The following is a 7569-nucleotide window of genomic DNA, read 5'->3' on the forward strand; positions in this document are numbered from 1 at the left end:
GGCTGAGTTCTTTATCTCTTCATTTGATGTTTTAGGGTGTCAGGATTGTTGTATTCTCTGTTCGGCTTAGTTTTTCAGATCTTTGCTGTGGAGGGACGGCGTGGTGCTTCTGCCTAGAGCGCCCTTTTGCTGGAACTCCCCCAAGTTTTTTGATATCATTAAAGGACTTGAATTTTTTCATGTCCCTTGAGAACAGGGACTAATGTCTCTTGGAGACAGGTACATTATCTAGATCAACTTTGAATCCTTTGGATATACTCAGTGGCTGCACAAGTAGGCATTCAAATATTTTATTGAATGAATGAATTGGGGGATATGGAGTGTTACTAACTTATATTTGGGTCCCTTATAGTCACCAAGCAAAGCTTTGAACCGTGAGGTACCAAATTAGTGATTAATTTCAGTTTGGAAAAAAATATTTCTCATCGTTCTGATGAATAAAATCAGAGGTGAAAATTGAAAGTAGTATCAAATATTAACAAGTTAAAATTAAAAAGAAACTTGTATGGCTGTGGTCAGGAATATATTGGTATACTAAAATCTTATATTTAAGAACAGATTGGAAAAGAGTTAAAGCATGTGTATAAGTATTACATAATATATAAATTGGGGACATTTTCAAGGAACAGTAATCATAACGGGGTGAACGTAGGAAAGTATTCTTAAACAATATCAATTCTGATCAAAGTTTAAAGAAAGTGTATATGCTATCTATATATTACAGAGTTGGAGAATAATCCCAATAAGTAGACTCCGAAGGCTTTATGAGTGATTTGAAGAAATAAGAGGAGGGAGAAATTGAAAGAGGGCTTTGAATGTAGATTTTAAATTTGTTTAACTAGGCGATTAAAAAATATTCTCATTTAATTAGGAGGGAAGTAATTAAATGAAAACATCCTTAAAGGATATTTTTCTGTATATATAGATTGATTAGAGTGACTTCTAAGCCCAAGCACAGGAGATGAAGATGTGGACAAAGATGTATAAATCGAAAGGAAACAGAAAATCCAAATTTCTCAGAGCTTGCTGAGGTAATTGACAGAACTTTGTGATTTAATGTTGGAGACAAAAATGCGAGAGGGTATAATAGTTTTGCCTAAATTGGCAGTCTGGTGCTGTAAGAGTGATGTTAATTTTGACAATGATGTGGAAATTTAGAAGGTGGGTAGATGGAATATGACAAATGATGTATACATATGACTGAATAGATATTCCATAGGGTAAAAGTTATCATCTTGTATCCTTGTATTCTACTGTACTTAGGGGTGGATTATCCAGCCATTTTACCAGATCATCTCTGGTGAAATTATGCACTTCAGATTAGTAAGTAAGTGAAAGTAAGCCCATGCTTACCTTGCTTGCTGGGTCATCCATCCTTGTTAGGGATTGTAAACTTGAAAAGAGGCTTTGATTCTGTAGAAAGGTGCTGTGGGGTTGGGAAAGAAACAGATGCCAGCCATACCTAGAATCTTTGATGTGGTGAAAAAAATGTGAAATTGTTCACTACAGATGACCTGGTAAGCAGGATAAGCATTGTGCTTACCTTGCCTATTGAGTAATCCACCCCTGAATGTGCTGAGCATTCTGCAGAATAAAATATGATACCTTTGTATTAAGGAATTTTATTCTGCTTGGTGAAACTAGCATATTTTATTACAAACTTTATAGTGCAAAATTTAATTTTTGAAGATATCAGACATATCAAATTAATGGTTGTTGTTGTTAGTTGCCCTTGAGTCAGCCGTCAATTCATAGCAACCCATGCACAACAGGATCAGACCATTGTGATCCATAGGATTTTCACTGACTGATTTTTGAAAGTAGGCCTTTCTTCCTTAGTCTGGAAGCTCCACTGAAACCTGTCAGCATCTCAGCAACACACAAGCCTCCCTCCAGTGACAGACTGGTGGTGGCTGCACATGAAGTACATTGGCCAGGAATCAAATCCCAGTCTGTAGCATGGAATGCAAGAATTCTACCACTGAATCACCACTGTCCTGCACATTTGTGATAAACACAATGAGAACTGTAGAAGTTCAAAATAGGAGGGCATTTAAGATGATTTTCTGGAAAGGATTTATAGAGGATGTCAAATTTAAGCTTTTACAGATAGTAAGATTTGAAAAGCTTTATATAGCGGGGCTAACAGAGCCAGGGGAAAGCTCTGCAAGTTGAAGAATCTATGGCTAAAATTCACTTCTTGTTAGTTGCTGTCATGTTGGTTCTGACTCAGCACAGCCTTATGTAGAACAGAGCAAAACATTGCCTGGTCCTGTGCCATCATCACGATCTTTGTTATGCTCCAGTCCATTGTTGCAGCCACTGTGTATTCTGAGTGCTTTCCAACCTAGGGGGCTCATTTTCCAGCAGTCTGTTGGACAGTATTTTGTTGTCATTCATAAGGTTTTCATTGGCTAATTTTCAGAAGTAGATCACCAGGCCTTTCTTCCTAGTCTGTTTGAGTCTGGAAGCTCTGCTAAAACCTGTCCACCATGCCTGACCCTGTTGGTATTTTAAATAGTGGTAGCATAGCTTACAGCATCCTAGCAACATGCAAGCCACCACAGTGCATCAGACTGACAGATGGGTGGTGGAAAATGCACTGTTGTTAGGTGCCATCGAGTTGATTCCAGCTCATAGTGACCTTTCTTGGCTGTAATCTTGACAGAAGCAGATCACCTGATCTTTCTCCCACAGAGCCACTGAGTGGGTTCGAACTGCCAACCTTTCAGTTAGCGGCTGAGCACCTAACCATTGTGCAACCAGGGTTCCTTGGACAATGCAGTACATGTTTTTAAAAAAATAAACTTTGTTAATTTTGTACTGTCTAATAATTTATACATAGTCCTCCTACCTTATTTGTTATGTATGAGTAATTAATTTTATATGCCTTTAGCCTTACTCCTGTTATTTAAATCAGAGCCCTGGTAACCTGAAACTGTAGCTCAGTCTGTTTTATAATTTACTGGATTCCTTTCTTTTCTCACTCCCCGTTCCCATCTTTAGTCTATCATTCTCAAAAACTCGAAAGCATCAGTCATTTGTTGAGGGTAGCAGTGAGATAATCTGTTTTTATCTCCCATTTTGCGTTCTTTATTTTGTCATCATACTCTGTATGCCTTTATTTTGATTACTTTGCTTGGTTCATAGCCCTAACGGTGGCATGAATTACAGTGATTGTTGGTCTGGAGACACACATTCCTACTATTGACATTGTGCTTTAGCCCACCTCCTGCTTTCTTTCCAGATGGGGGGCTTCTTTCTATGATTGCATTTCTCAAACCCCATTCAGATTTCTGTTACCAAACCTTATTGTCTGCTTCTTACAATTATTACTCCCATGGTAACTCTTTCCTTTGGATTGCATTTATAGTAGTTTTTATGATATACATTGTACTTGAATAAAGCTGTGTTTATTTTCTGTGCCTCAGTTAATATTCTGTAACTCAGCTTTCATAATTCAAATTGATTTTCTCTTCAAGCAGTCTGAGTTTTCAAGGTTTCGGTACTTGTTATTATCTTGCAATATGAAAATAACATCTGATATTATTAGGGTTTGTCACTTGCAAAGTTACTAGAGACTGGAATATTTAAAATAGGCACACATTTTACTTCGAAAACTTTCTATAAGTTCATAGCTTCAATTTTTTTAAAAAATAATGTTGTTTAGTTTTAACAGTCAGTGAAGCTGCATTTTTAACAGTGCTGGGGAGAAAAGGGTTTAGTGGCTTCTGAACATCTTAATTCCAGTTGTTAATTGGGATTCCTCTGGAGATTATTCTTTGGAAAACAACTCCTTCCTCCCACCTTTACCAAAGAGGTCAGAATACAAGTATTCCTTCCTTAACTTGTACTTTAATTTTGGTTAGAATTATTATGCCTTCATTGCTTAATTGTTCCTTGTTAATACTTCTGTAGTTTCATAAAATACCCACTATAATTAAAGTTTAGAAGAGTTTCAATGTAGCTGTCAGTTGTTATATTAACTACAATTTGCCGAGTAGTCATTTGATTGGGAAAGAATAGGAACAAGTAATTGGATGGTTAAATGGTAAAGTTTTTTTTATAAACTCGAAATTCTTGTTTACATTGATGTAATAACTAGTAGTTCTTTAAATACTAGTTCTCTAGGTAATCGGGACAATTAATAGATTTTGGCTAATGAATTAAAAAAACAAGTAGGTTTAATTGAAAATTTTAAGTTCTTACCTATAAGACATTGTTCTCTAATCTCCTTAATCCATTTTGTAAAAATATGTTGCCCTCCATTAAAAAGAAGATTTAAAAGCATGTTTTAGTATATTAATATGAACCAAGCAGTATAATGTACACCCAACCTAAGAAATGGAATTTTACCAGTACTATGGAAACTCCCTATATAACCCTGTCTTAACTCATGGCTCTTCCTACACCCTCCCCGACGTGTAACCACTATACTGGATTTTATGACTGTATTCTCTTGCTTTTTAAAAATTAGTTCTACTGCATGTATATCTATGCCTAAATAATATAGTCTATGATTTACTTAAAGTATTTTTTTTTTAATTCTAAGATTTATTTGTGTTGCTCTGTAGGACATTCATTTTCATAATCTTATAGTATTCTAATATATATGAATATATGATAATTTATTCTTCTGTTGATAGACTTTTTTCTTTTTTGCTATTATGAACAATGCTGCAATGAATATTTTTATATGTGTTTGTGGTGTTCAATTGCAGAAGCATTTCTACCTAGAAGTAGAATTGTTGAGTCACAGGCTATATACATGTTCAACTTTAGATAATGCCAAATTATTTTCCAATTTCATTTGTGGCAGATAGTGACTAGATATACCCCAAACATTTCCTCTTCTTCCTGGGCAGAGTCGGGTTATATTTTCCACCTCCCTTGCAGTAGAAATGGCCATATGAATGAGCTCTAGCCATTAGAATATGAGCAGAAGTAATGTATGTCACCATACCACTTTCAAAGGAGCCCTGGCGGTGCAGTGGTTAAAGAGCTTGGCCGCTAACCGAAAGGTGGGCAGTTCTAACCCATCCAGTGGCTCCGCCGAAGAAAAGGCCTGGTCATCTACTCCGATAAAATTACAGCCTAGGAAACCCTATGGGGAAGCTGTACTCTGTCATACAGGATCGCTATGAATCTTAATCTACTCAATGGCATACAATAACAACAAGCCACTTTCAGGCCTGACCCACAAAAAACTGCCATGCATGATCATCCAGTTTCTCTTTCCTATCATCTAGCTGAGTGTTCTTTCTTCCATACCAGTTTTTTCACACATACCCCACACCTCATTGTGCTGTGGTGTCTAGACCTGTATGGTGTTGAACAGAGGTGGTGATTAATGGGTATCCTTGTCTTGTTTTAGATTGTAAAGTGAATGCTTCAAGTATTTCACAATCGACTCTGATAAATTTTCTGTGTTTTCTAGGTACCTGTTATAAAGTAAGAAAGTTCTCTTTAAGTTAATTTTTCTTAAAATTGTATCAGGAATGTGGAAATTAATCAAATGTTTTACCATCAACTATTGAGATGATCATGTGGGTTTTCTCCTTTGATCTCTTAATTTTGTGCATGATTTTTATGTCTTTGTAATGTTAAATTACACTTGTATTCCTAGTACAAACTCAGCTTGATCATGAGATATAAATCTTTTATTCATCGCTGCATTTAGTTTGCTAACATGAGTATCTTTTACTATCTGTGATTTTTTTTGGATTCTAGGTTCGGATAGCGAGGAGTACCCTTTTAAGTGACTATTTCAGAGGTTCCCAAACTTTCCCAGTTCATGGTTCCCTTAGGTCAAAGCAATAACTAACAGTTCTGTTTATTAAGTATTAAGTTTAAGCAATTTAATAAGTATTTATGTCCTAACAAATTGGAGCCATTTGAAAAAATAATACACATAAATTCCAAGAAAAAGTAATATTTTAGTTTTATTCTTAAATAATCACAGTTACTTACTAATGGAATATGTTTACCTGAGAGTACTATACAACTTCTCAGACCTTGCATTCAGATTGTGCCCTGTCACCCTCATTTCCTATTCCACATTGATTTTCATGAGATTCTTGCTTTTCATCACTGCAATTACCATAAATCCAGATTGACAAAGATGAGACATCATCGAAAGAAATGTAGGGCAGCTTAATGTAGTGTCTTTCCTCATTTTTTTTTTTTTTTTTTTTGGTTTTAACTTGCAAGGATCTTTCTTTTTTTTAATTTTTTTTTTTAATCGTACTTTAGATAAAGGTTTACAGAACAAATAGTTTTTCATTGAACAGCCAGTACACATATTGTTTTATGGCATTGGTTAACAACCCCACGACATGTCAACACTCTCCCTTCTCAACCTTGGAGGACCTTTTTTTTCTTTTGGTGAAAATATACATAATCAAAGTTACACCATTTCAAAAGTTTCTACATGTACAATTCAGTGACTTCGATTACATTCTTCCAGTTGCACTACTATTCTCACTATCCTTTTCCAAATTATTCCATCACCGTTATCTTCAACTCACTGCCCCCTAGGCTTCCCAGCATACTTTTTGAGTTGCTGTTGTCAATTTGATCTCACATAGATAATTCTTTTTTTTTTGTACTTTAGATGAAGGTTTATAGAACAAATAGTTTCTCATTAAACAGTTAGTACACATATTGCCCTATGACAATGGTTAACAACTACACAACATGTCAATACTGTCCCTTCTCAATATTGGGTTCCCTATCACTAGCTTTCCTGTCCCCTTCTACCTTCTAGTCCTTGTCCCTGGACTGCTGTGCCTCATTAGTCCCGTTTTGTTTTATGGGGTTATAAAATCCCTGGCTGAACGGTGAACCTCGGGAGTGACTTCCCCCCCGAGCTAAAAGAGTGTCTGGGGGCCATACTCTCGGGGTTTCTCCAGTCTGTCAGACGGGTAAATCTAGTCTTTATTTGTGAGTTAGATTTGTTCTACATCCTTCTCCAGCTCTGTTTAGGACCCTATGTCTGATCCCGGTCAGAGCAGTCAGTGGTGGTAGCCAGGCACCATTTAGCTATACTGGACTCAGTCTGGTGGAGGCCATGGTAGCTGTGGTCTATTAGTCCTTTGGACTAATCTTTTCCTTGTGTCCTTTTCTCTTCATTCTCCCTTGCTCCCAAAGGGGTGAGACCGGTGCAATACCTTAGATGGCTGCTCACAGGCTTTCAAGACCCCAGACACTACTCACCAAGGTAGAATATAGAACATTGTCTTTATAAACTGTGTTATGCCAATTGAGCTAGATGTTCCCCGAGATCATGGTCCCCACAGCCTCCTGCTCAGCAATTCAGTCCCTCATGGAATTTGGATGTGTCTATGGAGCTTCCATGACCATTCCTTGTGCAAGTTGTGGTGGCTTCCCCAGTATTGTGTACTGTCTTACCCTTCACCAAAGTTACACTTATCTATTGTCTGTTTAGTTCCCCCTCCACCCCTCCCATCCCTCATAACCAACAAAGATTGTTTCTTTTTGTGTGTAAACTTTTACATGAGTTTTTACAGTAGAGCTCTCATATAATATTTGTCCTTTTGTGATTGACTT

The 7569-nt window shown here is 36.7% G+C and overlaps 1 protein-coding gene across 1 annotated transcript in view; it reads left to right on the top strand.

Moving 5' to 3' along the window:
* NCOA1 (nuclear receptor coactivator 1) overlaps positions 1-7569 on the top strand; it is a 270561-nt gene that overhangs the window by 132060 nt on the left and 130932 nt on the right. The window lies entirely within an intron of this gene.

This window comes from Trichechus manatus, unplaced genomic scaffold (assembly GCF_000243295.1).
Source record: "Trichechus manatus latirostris isolate Lorelei unplaced genomic scaffold, TriManLat1.0 scaffold00052, whole genome shotgun sequence".
Taxonomy (NCBI): domain Eukaryota; kingdom Metazoa; phylum Chordata; class Mammalia; order Sirenia; family Trichechidae; genus Trichechus; species Trichechus manatus.